The sequence below is a fragment of the Dasypus novemcinctus genome, chromosome 5, assembly GCF_030445035.2.
Source record: "Dasypus novemcinctus isolate mDasNov1 chromosome 5, mDasNov1.1.hap2, whole genome shotgun sequence".
In the NCBI taxonomy this organism is placed as follows: domain Eukaryota; kingdom Metazoa; phylum Chordata; class Mammalia; order Cingulata; family Dasypodidae; genus Dasypus; species Dasypus novemcinctus.
In genome coordinates, this window is record NC_080677.1 from 96028680 (window position 1) to 96046895 (window position 18216).

The 18216-nt window shown below is 36.1% G+C and overlaps 1 pseudogene; it reads right to left on the reverse strand.

The window, feature by feature from the left end:
• Positions 1-13137: 13137 nt before the first annotated feature.
• On the reverse strand, positions 13138-14465 carry LOC101447987 (transcriptional enhancer factor TEF-3 pseudogene; annotated as a pseudogene).
• Positions 14466-18216: the final 3751 nt, after the last annotated feature.

The following is an 18216-nucleotide window of genomic DNA, read 5'->3' on the forward strand; positions in this document are numbered from 1 at the left end:
AAAAGATGGTTTCCTCCCTTCTCCTCAGAGTATTAGGGTCTTCTTTGTGAGGCAATCCGACTCCCGATCTAACGTTCAAGAGTTAGGCTTTCCCTGGACTATGCCCCCAGGCGTCTTACCTGTCTGGCATGCAGAGCTTTGTTTCATTCTCAGGGTCTCCTTTTAAACCCTTTTGTGTCTCCAGTTTCTTCTGGGAGGGTTCCAGTGGAGTCCATAACATCTTCCTGGACTAAAGGTGTTCAGGGGCACCCTAGGCTGGGGTTCACCTAGGCCCTCCAGCTTCCTCAGAGACATCCTAGAGGGACAATCAAATGTAGTGGAAGTGGACAGGATTTGGTGATCATGTGTTGAAGTCTAGAATGCAGGAATTCTCTAAGAAGGAAGTTTTATTATAACTGGCTGGGCCTGGCAGATGTGCATTCAAAAAAACGAGCGCCAGCTGGGATTCTAGGTCCCTTTTATGCAAAGGAATAAGGAGCAAGGGTCAAACGGTGCCTTTGGTGTGAAAAAGAACTTTCTTTGTTAGAACAGTTAGGTTTCAGTCTCTTAGGGCCTAAGCTTGAATATACTTATTGCCCACATCTGCTCACATCCTTCCTGAATTCACACAGAGCCTGTATCACTTAACTGGCTTTCAGAAAACTATGCGAGCTTGAAGCCTGTACAAATTCACAGTCTATATCAATACAATAAAAAAAATAGACAATAAGATTATTTTTTTCATAATTTTTCAACCTTAAAATTTTTTTCTTCATATATAGGCTATAATGCATAAAATGTGTTATTGAAATCATACTTGTAACTAATTTATTAATGAATATACTATTAATCATTTTTGCTAAAATTGAATCACTAAGATTCATAGTAAATAATTCTTATGACCACTGGAGGGATGATTCCCTTACAAAATGAGCACACTACACTAGCTGGGTATTTGATACATTAAAATATACCATTGATGAATTCAATAAACATTAAATCAGCAGGCAGCATCCCAGGCAATCAAGATCATAGGCTCTGACATCAGATCTCTGGGTTTGCTACTTGATCTTAGTGATCTTTGGCAAGTTCCTTAAAAGTCTTAATATCCCAATTTATAAAATGAGAAGAATAATGCTTACCTCACAAGGTAGTTGTGAAGATTAAGTAACAAATACACATGAAACACTTAGAAGAGGGTATGGCAAATAAGTACTTAATATATGTTAGAAATCATTTTGCATATAGTAGGAAAATATTTCCATGAAAATACCTGACTTATTCATTAAAGAAGACTTGGGGTAACATAGCTGCAGATAAGCAAAACTGTATCAGGAACTCCTGGGCAAAGAAACCAGAAATTGATGGTTTGGAAAATTCTGAGCATCCAGAAAGTGAGTCCCCAGAGAACCTTCCATGTTCTCTCTTAAGGGACAAGTCAATTATTCTAGTTGCAAATCAGGATTGGAAATGCAGATATTCAGAAAGGATTTGTGAGAAGTTCTTTGTCTGATGGTTTGGACCTCCTATATACTACATGTGAAACCAACAAGTTTTTTTGTGAGATCTGTATGAACAGAACCACTCACTGCCAGCCATGACCAAAAGGAACAGAAAAGGGACACATTGAAGGCAAAACAAGTCCAAAAATAGAGTCATAGAGATTGAGATCTGAAGTAAAGACCTATTGTCAGGTCAAAAGAGCAAGCCCAACCAAGTGTATAGAATGGGTGAGGAGTACACCCTGGTACTTGGAGAAGGTGAGCCTTCTGCCCCACTGTTCAGCAAGAGTGTTATCACCACAGTTTTCTCTTATACCTAGAGAATTCCTAAGATCTTGGCCACCACTCTGATGCTTGAAGAGGTTGAATCTTCACTCAAGTACTTGGGGAGAATCACATACCAATATTCAGGGAGAGCATGGTCACTGCACAAGCACTTAGAAAGGGTGGGGCTGCCACTTTATCAGGTCCAGAGTACAAAATATCATTCTACAGATGACTGTCAGATCTTAAAATCTAATGGAGTAAGCCTTGCAGGTTTTTAGAATTATTTGGGACAAGTGACCTCATTTTTCCTTTTAATTACACTCTTCTGGAAAAGAAAAGTTTATCCTATGCTTGTCCCTCTTTAATATATTGGAATCAGATACCTTGTTCTTTAAGTTTCACAGATCCACAGACTGAGAGTAATTGTGCAGGAAAGACTGCATTTATAACTGATTTTAATGAGACTTTGTACCTAGTATAGCTACTAAAATGACTTTAAGGTTTTGGGGATATTTTAATGGAATGAATTATTTTTTATGTGGAAAAGGTATGTCTTTTTGGGGTGGAGGGTAGAATGTCATGATTTGAAACTGTATGTACGCCAGAAAAGCTTGTTCTTAAAGTTAATTCATTCCTGTGGGTGTGGACCCATTGTAAGTAGATCTTTTGATGAGACTACTTTAGTTAAGGTGTGACTTACCTCAGTTAGAATGTATCTTAATCCTCTTACTAGAGTCCTTTATAAACAGAATGGAGAGAGAAAGAGAGAGAGAGAGAGAGAGAGAGAAAACAAGATGAGGCAAGGCAAGGCAAGGCAGCATAGAAAGAAGCTGAGAACAGTGAAACCCAGAACAGAAGGGCAAAAGCAGCAGATGCTGCCATGTGCCTTATCATGTGGCAGAAGAGACAGGATTGCTGGCAGCCAGTCTTCAGGAGGAAAGCATTATCTCTATGAAAACTTGATTTAGACTTTCTTGTTTTTGCTTCAAACTGTAAACTAATAAATCTTTACTGTTTAAGCCAACACTTGTTATGATACCAGCTGCCAGCAGCCTAGGAAACTGAAACACTCACCTCTCTATATGTGACTACACAAAATAGTCAAACAACATGAAAGATTGACATGCATGACTCTCACAATTATCCCTGTGACATTCCTATATTGATTTTTCCTCATTTTCATTTGTGATGGAGTAATTAGATTTCTCATCTACTAAAAGTCATTATGATTTCTGCAAGTAAATGTTGCTTTTTCAGTGCATTTGTTTACTTTATTACCAGATTCATATGACTATGGCTCTTAATTTATGAATTGCAAAAGTTTTCAAGCTTTTACTTTGATATTAGATTATTTGAAAAAGAGACACAACATGCAGGAAGACTGTCATAAATCTAGTTCCACTCAAGAAGCACTTTATCAGTTTGTTCCTTCAATTTATGTGAATTGGGATTGAATAAAATTCCATAGATAATCAGAGGCTTGGATTACTGGTGTTTTTCGATTGGAACTTAGTGGTTAAGGGAATAAACCTGGGTTATAAGGTTTGACAGACTTTCAGAAGTAGATCATGTTTATACCTGTTGGCAAGAGTAAAGACTTTGTGCATGACTTTAAGATCAATGGAAGCCAAAGTATATTTTTAAGCAATATTTAAATTATAAGTCTACTGTTGTTTGGAAAGTGTATTTCAGTTCAGAAATTCTGGAAGCAATAGGGAGTTGTTCTAAAGCTATTTCAATATTCAAGCAGGGAATAAATGTTACCCATAGATAGATGTGAGGTGGTATCCATGGAAGGGGAGGCCAGTACATATAAGGGATTGAAACATGTATCCCACAAAAGACATGTTCAAATCCTAATCCTTTGGTGTGAACACAATTGTAAATAGGATCTTTTGAAGATGTTATTATTAGTTAGGATGTGGCCAAATTGAATTATGGTGGGTCTTAATCAATATTACTGGAGGGCTTGCCAAGAGAGGAGATTCCAACACATTCAGTCAGAGAAAACCAAGGGACATAGCCATATAAAGGAGACTGAGATGCAAATCAGGAAACCTCAAGTTTTGCAGCAAGCCATTACCAAACAGCATCAACTCAGAAAATCTGGCCTTACTAGCATCTTGATTTTGGCCTTTTAGCCTCTGAAACCATAAGCCAGTAAATTCCTGTAGCTTAAACCAACCCATTGTTTTGTCATTGCAGCACTGGCTGCTGTTTTGGAGGTAATACTGTTGGTACATGATGGTAAATTAAATATGAATTGTAAATTAAATATTTTTTTATGTTGACTATACATTTTCTTCACTAATTTTTCCCTGAATTTTCTTTATACTGATACAATTTTCTATATTTCCTTTTAATGCCTCTGCCATTTGGGAAGTCATAGATGGCATTGTACCCATTCTTTTGATGGTTCCCCTGAAATTTTTATTTGATTTTATTATATTTTTGCAGAATACTTTATATACAATTACCCATATACATAGTATACACCTAAGAAACCATTACCTTAATCAAGATAATGAAGATATCCATCACCCCCCAAATTTCTTTATGCTCCTTGTTGAGCATTGTTTATTTTGCATCCATATATGTTCTTTGATTAAGTATCTTTTCAAATCCTCTCCTGTTTTTTAAGTATTAAGCTTTTTATTTTCTTATTGAGATTTGAGAGTTCTTTAGATATTGAGGGCAAGCCTTTCATAAGATATATAACATGCAAACATTTTCTCTTAGTCTGTAGCTTGTCTATTTTCTTAATGGCATTTTTTCAAAGGGCCAAACTTAAAATTTTGATAAATTCAATGTATCAGTATTTTCATGTGATTCATTGTACCTTTATATCATTTTTAAGAAATCTTTGGTTAACCTCAAATCACAAAGATTTTTTTTCTATGTTTCCTTGTAGGCATTTTATTGTTTAGATTTTATACTTAGGTCTAGTATCTATTTTCAGTTAATATTTGTACATGGTGAAAGATATGGACTAGAAGTTGTTTTTTCATTATTTTTTTCCCCAAGGGGATACATGTATAAACAGTTGTTACAGCACAATTTGATGAAAAGAGTATTTTATATCCATTGAATTGTATTTGTTTTTTTTTTTAAGTTTATGGCCTTTATTTTTTTATTTTTTATTTTATTTTTTAAAGATTTATTTATTTATTTAATTCACCCCTCCCCCCCCCCCCCAGGTTGTCTGTTCTCTGTGTCTATTTGCTGCGTCTTGTTTCTTTGTCCACTTCTGTTGTAGTCAGCTGCACGGGAAGTGTGGGCGGCGCCATTCCTGGGCAGCCTGCACTTTCTTTCGTGCTGGGCAGCCCGCCTTAGGGGGCGTACTCCTTGCGCATGGGGCTCCCCTACGTGGGGGACACCCCTGCGTGGCAGGGCACTCCTTGCGTGCATCAGCACTGCACATGGGCCCGCTCCACACGGGTCAAGGAGGTCCGGGGTTTGAACCGCGGACCTCCCATGTGGTAGACGGACGCCCTAACCACTGGGCCAAGTCCGTTTCCCTTGAATTGTGTTTGAATCTTTCTCAAATATATGTGTATCTTTACTCTGTTCTAGTGATCTATTTGTCTCTCTTTATTCAAAACCATATACTGTGTTAATTATTGTAGCTTTTTAATACATTTTGAAATCAGATGGCTCTAGTCCTCTAATTTTGTTCTTTCTCACAATTCTTTTGGCTATACTAGGTTCTTTGTATTTTCATATGAATTTTTGAATAATTTTTTCAACTTCTGCAAAAATAGCTGTGGGAATTAAAGCAATTAGGATAAAATTGACATCTAAACATTATTGATTTTTATAACCTATAAATGTAGTACATCTCTCCAGTGGGTATTTTTCCATTTCTTTCTGTAATGTTTTATATTTTACAGCATACAGGCCTTGCTAAACTTTGATTACTGTGGATTATTTGTTTACAGTTTTATGTTCAATGCAAACTTGATTTTAGAAATACACATTAGAATATTTGTGTGCTATCTCCTTTTCCTTCTGCATTTATCTGTACCTTGAGTATCATCAGTTTTGCTTAAGTATTGAATTTTGGCTTTGCTTCAAATATTTGATAATTCTTGATTAAAAACTTACATATGTTGAACTTAGCTTGTTTGAAATCCCTCAATATTCATAGAGCTTATGTTCATAAGAATATAAATTCTTGGAATGCTCTATAGATAATTATGTTGAGGTGTTAGGGAGATAGACTTATCATCTCAATATGTGGGAAATAGGCTGGCAACTTGGAGATTTCCTTCATTGCTGATATAAAGAAGGTTTTCTGATATATAATGATGCTTTTAAAACACTTTACTCATCTGTGTTCATAACAGAGATTTAACAAATAACTGTTTCTTCTTAGATTCTCTCTACTCTAACCTCCTCATTAACAGGCTCCACCTTTCAGGCTGGTGTTTCTCAAATTTGACTGCATATTGGAAACATCTGGACACCTTCTAAAACTACTGAATCCTGATGTTACTCTGGTAGATTATTCAGTTGCATCCTTGGCTAAGAACAGTTGTTCCAGGCAAATGCCTTGGACCTTTCTCACTTACTTAGTCAATTTAACTTGCTATCTCTCCCCTGTAGAAAAAGGCTCAGCTCTTCATTATCTGAGATTAGGGGAACCATCACAGATGTCTTAGTTCGGCAGAGCTGCTTTCACAAACACAACACATTGGCTTAAACAATGGTAATTTTGAGCCAATATTTTTGAGGCTAGAAGTCTAAAAAGTATTTGCAGGCCTTGCTTTTTCCCCAAGACTGTACCATTATGGAGTTAGCTGCCAGCGATCCTTGGGGTTTCTTGGCTTGCATTTCTGCCTCCCATCACTTGAAGATGGCCTTTCCTTTCTCACTTTTGTGACCTGGATTAAGACACATTGTCTCTCAGCTGAGCTACACCTTAACTCAACAACTTCTTCAAGAGGTCGTATTTACAATGAGATCTGATCCACCTAGAGAAATACTGATTAAGAACCTGTTTTGTTGTTGTTGTTTTTTCCCCTAGGTTATATAAGAATCTATCACCCTGGCTGTCCCAATATTTTTTAGTAATACTGATGATGATTACATGGCTCACCTCTCATTATCAGCTGCTACTGATGAAGAACCCAGGGCAGTGATTATCAACTTGGGCTGTATATTAAAACAACCTGGGGAAATTTTAAAGCATACCACTATACAAGCCCTGCCCTTATCCATGTAAATAGGAACTTCTCACCAGGGATAATTAATAGGTATTTTATAAAATTTGCAAACAGTTCTTCTCAAAGTTTAGTGTCCATATTAATGACTGCATATCTTGAAAATTATAGATTCTAATTCTGGCGTTCTGCGGTGGAGCCTAAGATTCTATGCCTATGCCTTGCTTTTCTGATCACTTTAAGTAGCAAAGACAGGATTTATTTTGAGAGAACAAAATTAATGTTAGAGGTTTTGAGTTCAGTTGTCTTTTTTTTTAATGATTCTGGTTTCTTCATTATTCTAAAGTTTAATTACTTTCTATTTCCCAAGTAATATTCAAAGTGTTTGTTTCCCTTTTATCCAGAACTGCTTTGGAGTTATTCTTTAGTTTTCTTAGAACAAGTATGTATTAGCCAAAGGGGTGCTGATACAAAGTACCAGAACTCTGTTGGTTTTTATAAGGGGAATTTATTTGAGGTACAAATTTACAGTCACAAGGCCCTAAAGAGTCCAACTCAAGATACCCTAAGAGGCACTTATTCACCCAAAGTCATTGGCTACATTTTGAAGCAAGATGGTAGGTGACATCTGTGAGGGTTCAGCCTTCCTCTTCCTCCTCAGGCTCTGTGGTCCCAGCTGCTTCCAATCTTAGCTGTAGACTAGTATAAGGTTCATCTTTCTCCCTGGGGCTCATTTCTTTCTGGGCTCAGCTGCTCTGTTCTTTTCACAAGGTCAACTCTAGACTATCAGGCTCATCTCTCTTTTTAATGATGTAGTTGAATCAAAGTCCTAATCTTAACATAATTTAATCTGTCATTTCACCTGAATCTAATACAATCAAAGAGTATCACACTCAGAGGAACAGACCAGTTTATAAACATATTTAATATCTCTTTTTTCAATTCATAAATAAAATCAAAGTGCTACAAATGTGCACATTTGTACATATTTGCCTTCCATCACTTGAAGATGGCCTTTCCATGTACACAAACATGTACATGTGAACATATTAATATGTTCTTTCTTTTCAACAGCATTTATGGTGGGGAATATATAAGTGTTAATACTTAATATAAGTGTTACTGCTTATATAAATGTTACTGCTTATTGGTTTACCATCATTTGCCAGAGACCAGTTTTGAAGTAGTAAATATCTTTTGCAATGTAATTTTTAAAGGGATATTTTAGAATAATTTTTACATGAAGTTTAAAAAAAATTTTTTTTTTCAGAATATAAGGTAAAGTTCAGAGGCTGAGATAGTAAGGAAGTTTATACTATCTCTAGGGAAAATGAGATGCCCATGTTATTGGATGCTGATTACTTAATTTGGATTCCATTTTGGTTCACTAAAATTTGCAGGTATTCAGTCTTTTGAATATATTTTATTTGCAAATTAGACTATTCTCAGTTAAAAGGAGAATTAGAATTTGTTAAATGATACAAATGTCACTATAACTTAGAATGTTGATATAAAATATAAGTGTAAAGAAACATCTAAATTTGGGGACCATAAATGAAGAGGCAGGTATTATTAATCAAACATAAAGTTAAAAAGTTAATATATAATAACCTTAGCAAAAAAGATTTTCTTCTGTTTCTAAGGCATTACTTTCCTGTGGTTAATATGGCATGCCATCAGCTGCCTTCAAAGTAAAACTGATGTGCTCCTCCTTTACAGATCCCATAGACATGATGAGTCATACCTGCTTGCATCATCATGACACTGGTATCAAAACCTGGATATCTTGACTCATAAACCAGATATTGGACTCTAACAAATATATCTCTATGATGTTCACAAGGGGAGCACTTTCTTTCTTTGCAACCACTTCTTCTGACCTGGAACAGTCTTTCTGGCCAACTGCCCCACTTAGAGTTTTTGCTCCATTAATGAGACCTTCTAACTGACCCTCTTGGTGTCTTTTAATTACCTCTTTTGATAATAACTAGCTTTTAAGTGCTCACTGTGTGCCAAGTTGGCTGTTATTGATTTTATAACCTTGCACATGTATTGGTTCAGGATAATCTTTGTTTTGATTAAACTGCTTAGTTTTTATAGAGTGCGTATGTCCAGCTTCTGTGGATTATTTTGTTTGAGCAAAGAAGTCTTTGGCTTAAAAGGTGGGAAGATTCACATTACAGTCTAAATCTTCCAAATTATAGGAGCAAATGGATGCCTATAAATTTTAAGAGATGTGTTCAATCCAGTCAGCCAATAAATAACAAGAAAAATCCATATATTGAGTCTAAGAATAGTCCTCTTCTTAAATCAGTGATCATGAAATCTGCCTGATTATCAGATTCACATAGACAATTTCTCAAACTTTGATCCATGGCCCCTTGCTTAGATATACTACATCAGAGTTCCTAGGTGCTAGTTCTCAAAAGTAATTCCCAGGCAATTTGACATCATTGAGTACTTAGAATTATTATAGTAAAAATACTGTTTTCTCTCACCTTTCTCACCTTCATGATATTTCCCTATTCTGAATATTATCAATTTTGTTATATCAATCAAATTTGTAGTTTCATTTAGAATTCTGCTTCTATTTGTTGATTTTACATTGGATTATCAAATAAGAAGCATTATGTGATAATAGATAAGGGGCCAATTGAATAAATGAGTATGTGTGTTGGTTTTCTGATGAAATATATTTGGACTTGCTTACTTAAAACATTTATAAAGTAAATATTTAATGATTAGGAATCATACTTAAAAATTAAAGACATATAAGGTATAGCATCTCCTTATAATACTTGGACTTCCTTGAGTTTTATCAGATATGAATGTTAATGTTTTTCATCAATTTGGGAAGTTTTCAGCCATTATTTCATCAAATATTATCTGCCCTTTTCATTCTTCTCCTTTTCTTATACGCCTAACATAGATGTTGGTGTGCTAAGTGAAGTCTCACATTTCTGTTATGATTTTCTCACTTTTTCTTTTAGGGATTTCTCTTTTTCATTCAATAGGCTTTACTGTTTAGAAGAGTTTTAGATTATCAGAAAACTTGAGAAATGAATACAGGGAGTTATCCGTATAGGCATATTCAGTTTTCCCTATTATTAACATTTTACATTAGAATATTTGCTAAATTAATAAACCAATATTGATAGGTTATTATTAAATAAAGCCCATAGTTAATCTACATTTTCTTAGCTTTTACCTAATCTCATTTTTTTTTCTCTCCTAGAATCTTATTCAGGACATCACATTAAGTTTCACTGATGTGTCTTTAGCCTCCTCTTGGCTATGGTGGTTTTTAATTTTCTTATTCCTTTCGATAAATACTGGTCAGGCATTTTGTGGGCTATAACACTATTGGAAATAGTCTGATGTTTTTCTCTTGTTAAAACTGAGGCAATGAGTTATTGGAAGGAAAACAACATAGGGGAAGTGAATTTTTCATTATCTTAATGTACTTTTCAACCCTAGAATTGCCATTTGGTTTTTCTCAAAATAATTTTTCTCTATTGATATTTTCTCTATTTGATGAGACTTTCTTATTATACCTCTTTTACTTCTGTTAGAATGGTTTCCATTAGTCCTTTGAACATACTTTTAATAACTGGTTTTGAAGTCTTGTCTGCAATATCTTGACATTTAGGCCCCCTTAAAGATAGTTGATATTGTCCTTTTCTCTGTGAATATGTCATCCTTTCTTTTTCTTTTTATATCTCACAATCTTTGTTGAAAACTGGACATTTTAGATAACATAGTCACTCAGGATACGTATGTACCCACCCTGCTTTCAGGTTTATTGTTTTTTGCTTAGTTATTGGCTTAGCAACTTGGATATATTTATTTCAGTGAAGTCAATTTCCTGCAATTTGCAGCCTCTGATGCTCCTCAGAGGATGCAGGCTTAAGCATGTCCCTAGTTACCCAGGGATGACAGTATATTTAGCAGACCTCTCTTTGTCCCTTTGCCTGATCTCTCTGTTAAGCTATATGTATCTTCTAGAATAACACCCTGAAGTTAGATCTGCTAATTCCTGGTTGATTGCTTCACTGTTTTCAAAAATGCCCTGAAGCATAAATTGCTCAAAATTTTGAATCAATTATTTCTGGACCTTTTTGCTAGGGTTGTCTTTGACTCCACTCTTTGAGGTTTGCTCTAATTTTAGAAGAGTTCTTCTTAACTTTCTCTTTTCCTGGTTCTCGCTGATAAACTTCTAGGCTATCTACCATTTACCCCATTTTCTCAAGGACCTACCAGCTTCCTCATATTTGCTTACCATCAAAATCTTTTGTTTTCCACATAGGCTGTAGGCTTGGACATCTTTATGTTCTGTTGCAAAGTAAGTGAGTTCCTTTAGAAAGAACTACAGAGCTCTTTGTTTTACAGCCTGCTTCTCTACTTGGGCAGAACCTTTGTGTCACTGTACTAAAACTGGTGATGAGGACAGTGACCCATACCTCTCAGAGTGACAGCGCTGCTCTACAGATGGGTTTCAGATTGGAGGTGGTAGCCTTTGGCATTCTTGGCTTGCCTGTCCTAGTGTGGAATCTCCATCCTGTATGAAGATGGGCTGAGGATGATTAGGACTCAGCAATTTCAGCCTGCTTTGGTGGGATTAAGCAGCAGTCCTTGAGTGGGAACTGGATAGAGGAAGAGAGACCCCAATCTTTTGACTTCTCTTGTTGGACTAGACGTTCTGTAACACAGAGTATGAGGAGATGGCATATACTGGTGGTCTGCCCCACTGGGAGAGATAACATAGCCCTAGGCTGGTAGTTGGACATTCAAGGAGTCCTGTGTTCTTGGCTGCACCTACCTGAAATAGAGATTCTGACATGCTAGGCTGGGATTGGGGTGGGGGGTAGGAGGGAGGAAGGGACTTGTGGCTCAAGTTGCACAAATCTCACAGTTCTTATCTATATTTAGGTTTTCTTGAATAAATATTTCTCCATTTGCTGCATGCTCATAGGTGAATGTTGTCAAAGGACTTTAAGTGGTTGTTCTTTGAATAGTTTTTGCCAGTTAGGATTGTTTCACTGGGGAGAGGGTCCAGGGGGTTTTCATGCAGGCATTCAGGTCAAAGTCATTTGAAGGAAGTTTTATTTTGCCCTTTTCCCTCAGATATTCCAAATATAATTCTTTTCTGAATGAGTTTCATACTTTTAATTAGATTACTTTCCATGCATGGGACAGAACCCAAACACAGATGAGGAAGAGTCTTCAGATTCTGCTTCCATTTAGAAACTGCTTGCTGAGGTCAGTTATGTATCATATCTTTTTTTTATTTTTCAGATCAAGATTTTGTCTCTTTATTTTAAATCCTCCAGATGGAAATCTTTGTTAGAGTTTATGTGTAGTTGGTTTTTTTTTTCTTCAATTTTTAAGGTGTGTTTAACAACAGTAAAATTTAAATGTTTTGCTGGTTTTTTATAAATTTGAACAAATATATTCAGTTATATAACAATCACCATCACCCCATCAATTGTCAAAATGCCTTTGTGGATCTTTTTAGCTAATCCTCCTCTTTCATCCTGCCTAGGCAATCACTGATTTCATTACTCTCTGTATAGTTTTGCCTTTTGCAGAATGTCCTACAAGTGAAATCATAGAGAATATGTCTTTTTATCGTGGTTTCTTTTTACTTAGATTGATGCATTTAATATTAATCCATTTGTATACATGTATCAGAATTTTTTTTCTTTTCATTACATGGACTCACCTGTTTAAGGACATTTAGGTTTTTAGCTGTTATGAATAAAACTGCTGTAAATATTAACATACAAGTTAATTTTATAAAGCATCTTCATTTATCATGGATACATTTCTAGATTTGTGATTCATGGATCACATAGCAAGTGTATATTTAGCTTCAAAAGAATTTGCTGAATTTTTTTCACTAAGTAGCTGCATTATTTTGCATTTTTAACAGCAATGTCTGAGAATTGCACTATATCCTCACCAACACTTGGTATACTAAGTTTTCTTTTTTTGGTCATTCTAATTGGGTATAGTGGCATGTCATTATGGTGTTTTTTTAAAAATTCACAACATCCTGGGCTTATTGGGCATAGGGCATTGCAGGCTCAGTCAGTTTGTTCCTGAGTAGGAAGAGTCATGGCCTCTCCTCTCAGCTCTCCTGACACTTTGGAGGGCTACTTCTGAAGGCCCCTTCCTATATCTCCTTTCCTGCACATATGTTTCTCCCCATTCCCTGCCTCCTGAGTCTATTCTTTCACAAGCCAGTAGATATAGTGCTGAGCCCCATACTCACTGACTGACACCTCAAAGATGTATGTGATGACAGGAAGGTCTCCTGAGTGTTTCCACTGGTGACCACCTGCAGAATAGTGAAGTTCTCCATCATGCTGTTTATCAGGCAGATGCTTCAGTTTGAGGATAAAGATGATCATGTACTCAGAGAGTAGGGAAAGTAGTTGCCATTCTTACAGCAGGCATACTCTGTCTCTACTTTCTCCATCACCAGAGCAGATCTTGGTGGAGCTGATGATTATCAGGTTCTCAGGACAGTCATTCTGGCTAGAGACCTTCAGTGTTGGTGCTGAGGTCTTCCTTGAATCTCTTTTAAAAAAAAGTCATTGGATGGTCCCTGTTCAAAGAATTCCTTGGATCCTTTTTCTCTGGGAATAGATCTTGTGAATGACCACAGCCTCAAGGTAGGGCTCATTGTAGCTTGGACTTGATTTGCCAATATGCATAACAAGTGCTTGTTCTTGTCAGAGTTTCGCTGCTGCTCCAGGAAAGCTGAAAACTCCAACATCCAAAGTTGGCACTGGCCATGCTGCAGTCCTGCCATGGGGATGCTAGAGTGACTGGCCAGGTCTGCAGGATACTTGAACCATGGCAGCAGCAGAAGAGGCTGGACAGAGTGTGGTCTGTTGAAAGAAGGGTTTCATGACATGGGACATTCTGGCTTGGCCTGGCCAAGCTCCTGAGACTGCTGAGTAGCCTGGGCCCTGGGAAAGGGCCATTTTACATGGAAAGGCTGTGATGAAAATGATCTGGGTGGGTGACATGGAAGCCTTGCACTGCAGGGCCTTGTCTTTAGCTACCTATCCTTTAGCTTGGCCTAGATCTCTTGGGCTTTGCGATGAGCCAGCTCCTGGATGTGACTGGAGACCGGCTTCCTGGTGGGGGTTTTCACTGGTCTGGAGCTTGATGTAGCAAGCAATCTGCTCATTCTGATTGTATGTCTTGACCTTGTCTGCCAGAATGATCTTGCACTGGCCACAGGACAGATAGATGGCCAGGGCCTCCTGGAAGCGTTGCTGATGTCCAAGCTCCACACACCCTCCTTATTATTGTCAATGGGTTTTTCCAATGTCTGATTGCCCCTTGAGATGTTACTCCTCTCCAGGGGTTTGGGAGAACTCCAGTCCATTCCAGAAATGGTTCGGCTTAGAGGAGCATCCTTTGGACCTGAAGCAGGGACGTTGCTGTGGCACGGGAACTGCCAGACTTCCCATCCCTGGGCCTCAAGTTTAAAAGGAGGAGACATGGAACATCTCATTCTGCTTTTAATTTGTATTTTCATAGCGATAAATGATGCTTAGCATCTTTTTAGGTACTTGATTGTCAGCCATATATCTTTGGTGAAATGCTTGCTCTAATCTTTTAACATTTTTATATTGTTTATTGATACTGTTCTCTTATTGAAGTTTGAAGGTGTCTTATATTTTCTGGACATAAGGCTTTTGTGTAACATGTTCTTTGCAAATTATTTTCTCTTACTGTGTGGCTTGCCTTTTCTTTCTATTAAGAGTGTCTTTGAAAGAGCAAATATTTTAAATTTTTATGAAATCCAATTTTTTTTTCTTTTCTTTACAGATTGTACTTTTGCTGTTAGTTATCACTGCTTATTAGAAGATTTTCTAAGTTTCTAATAGAACTTCTTAAGTTTTAGATTTTGCATGTAAGATTCTAACCTATACGGACTTAAATTGGTTTACGTCATGAGGTATGGTGGCCTAGAGGTCTGTTTTTTATTTGTTTATTTGTTTGGTTTTTTTCCCAATTGCTTCAGCTCCATTTATCTACAAGTATATAAGGGTAGGCATTAACTTGAGGATGGCTGAGAAAACTATAGACACAATCCCATTGATACCTAGATGGCTAGGTACTAACCTTTGGACATAATCAGAAAGAAATATACTAGCTACTGTTTTACCATATGTTGTTTAAAGTCCAAAATTTCCCAGTAGGCAGTGTGGTAGTTTGAAGATATATGCACTCCAGAAAAGCATGTTCTTAAATGTAAGCCATTCCTGTGTGTGTGAACACACTGTAAAGTAGGACGTTTTCATGAGGTTATTTTAAGGTCAGTTAAGGTGTGGCCTACCTCAATCAGGATGGGTCTTAATCCTGTTCCTGGAGTCCTTTATAAGCAGAGTGAAATTCAGAGGCAGAAAGAAAGCCACAGGAAGCAACAAGCTGAAAGTCAATGGAACCAGAAGAGAAGGGAGAGACCAGGAGAGGTGCCATATGCCAGTCACAGAAGGCCACAGTCTTCACAGATAAAGTTTTGCCTTGAGGGGGCCTTGATTTGACTTTCTCCCAACCTCAAACCATGAGTGAATGCATTCCCATTGTTTATACTGACTCATTTCAAGGTATTTGCTTGAGCAGTCCAGGAAACGAAAACAGGTATGTAATAGCTTATTTGTAGTAGAAGACACTGTACTAGCTTGAATATACTAAAATCTATAGATTGACGTTCTCACCTAATTTAACCAGTTACTCAGTTTGGTTTTCCTATATAATATTTAGGACATATGAGAAAATTCAGCAAATGTCAGCATTGGTTCCTCTGAGACCAAGATTGCTTTGCACGACTTCAGTGGTTCATTTGAAAGACAAGCTGCACCCTGTGTGGCTGAGATGGCCACCTGGACAGTTTTGTACCACTATAATTGCCTGTGCTGTTTTTCTTATGCTGTACTATATCCTTTACCTTTTAAATTTTTATATGGTATATCCTCTGGAGTCTTATATGTTACTTTAATTATCCAACTCTGTGTAATTGTTGCAAACAGTCTCATCTTTTCTTTGAACTATATGTGTGTGAGATCATATGTGTGTGAATTTTCCAATGTTGTACAACATTTCCAATTATTTTGGCAATGTAGATTACCATGTAATTACATATGTATTTTACAATTAGCTTGCTAAATTCTACAAAAATATACCACTGAGATTTTCACTGGAATTGCACTTAACCTATTGATTATTATTAGAACAATTGACAGAATAACAGTTTGGATTTCCAACCCAGAAATATCATATACTTTCTTTTTTATATTCTTTGACTTCATTCATTAGTGTATTATAGTTTTCAGAATACTAATCCTGAATAACTTTTTTTAGGTTTATACCTAAGTATTGAATATTTTAATGCCTTTGAAAATTGTACTTTTTAAAAAAGGTATAAAAATTGCTAGTACATTGAGAAAATGTGTTTGCATATTGCCCTTTCTAAAAACTGCAAACTTACTAAACAAATTACGTGTTCTAGTATTTTTCTTTGTTTTCTTTCTTCTTTAAAAGTACATACTTTTTTTGAATACCTACATAGAATCTCATGTCCTTGAAAAGAGAACATTTTAATACTTCCTCTCAATCTGTTTGACTTTTAGTTCTTTTGCTTTTCAGTACTTTGGCCAGGGCTCAAAGGAGCTGTGAGAGCTGCAAAGGAGCTGTGAGAGCATATACTCTTGTGTTTTTCCCAAGCATAAGAGGAAAGCATTCAGTCTTTCACCATTAAGTATGATATTAGCTGTAATTTTGGGGGAGGCTTTTTAAAATCAGTTTAAGTAATTTCCCACCTATTTTTAGGTACCTGAGAATGTTTTTAATGAATGGATGTTGAATTCTTTCAAATGCTTTCTCTTCATTTGTCAAGATTTTCTTTTTCCTTTGTGTATTGATATGGTGAATTAAATGATCAAATTTTGGCCTAGTCTTGTATTTTTGGCTTACACTCCAGATGGACATGTTTTAATGTTTTTTCCTATATATTGATGACTAATACTTGAGTACACCTATGTTCATGCGGGAGAATTGTCTGTAGTTTTATTTTCTTGTATTATCTATATATGCTTTTGTATCAGGAAAATGATAAGTTGTGAGAAATGTCCTCCCTTTTGGTGTCCTAGAAGAGTTTGTGAATAATTGATCTTATTTCTTCCTTAACTACTTGAGAGAATTTCCAGTGAAACCATTTGGATCTGAATTTTGCTAAACTACAAATTCAAGTTATTTAAGAGATATAGAAACACTTATATGATCTATTTCTTAAGTTTGGTAGTGTGTCATTTAAGGTATTTATCCATTTCATATAGATTATCAAAATTTAAGTCATAAAATTGTTCAATATTGTCCTGTGTTATACTTTAAATAATTGTAAAATTTTTTTTGTGAGGAAATAGAGTGAAGTCTTTCTATCCAAATATTAATAATTTGTGTTTTGTATCCTTTTTCTTAATTAGTTGTTATAGTTTTATAGATTTTCTTGTTATTTTTCAAGTAATCAGTTTTGATTTTATTGGTTTTTCTGTATTATTTTTCTCTATTACTTTTCAAATTCACTGATTTCTGCTCTTCTCTTTTATTTTATTCCCTTCTGATTGCTTGGGCTTTCATTTGCTCATTTCTGAACTGTTGGCATGGGGGCTCAGTCTTCCGCCCATGCTCTGTTCTATTTGAGTCTGTGTTCATGTCCTTGGAGGTACCTACATTTCCTTAAAATTTGGTTTGTAGGTTGACCTGCAACCTCAGATCTCAGACAGATTCAAGAAAAATTATGATTTTGTAGATTATTCAAATTGTTCTTGTTACATTTGGGAACAATTTTCCTTCTTACTTTCTAAATCTTCAGCAGAAGCTGGAAGTCTGGGCTTGGCTTTTGATGTTATTTCACCTCTATTTTTCATAACATCCTGTGCAGTCCTGTCAGTCTAAATTTAGAAACTGATGATCCCACTTATTTTGAATGAGAAATAAGGAAGTAAGTCATCTGATCATTGTAATTTCAGCAAGATTCAAAACTGATTTCTAACTTCGTGTCATAGTCTTTTCTTCGGTATCTGCTTTTGCCTTTTCATCATCACAATCTAAACATACTTAAGAGTAAATTGCGTGCTATAGAAATTTTATGGTATTTTAAAATCCATCTTCCATCTATTTTTTTCTATATATATTTTTATATAGAACTGAAGTATTGTTTTCAGGGCTTTGGAAAACAGCTAAAGAAAAACGCTTCCATGAGACACTCAATAGATTAGGGCAGC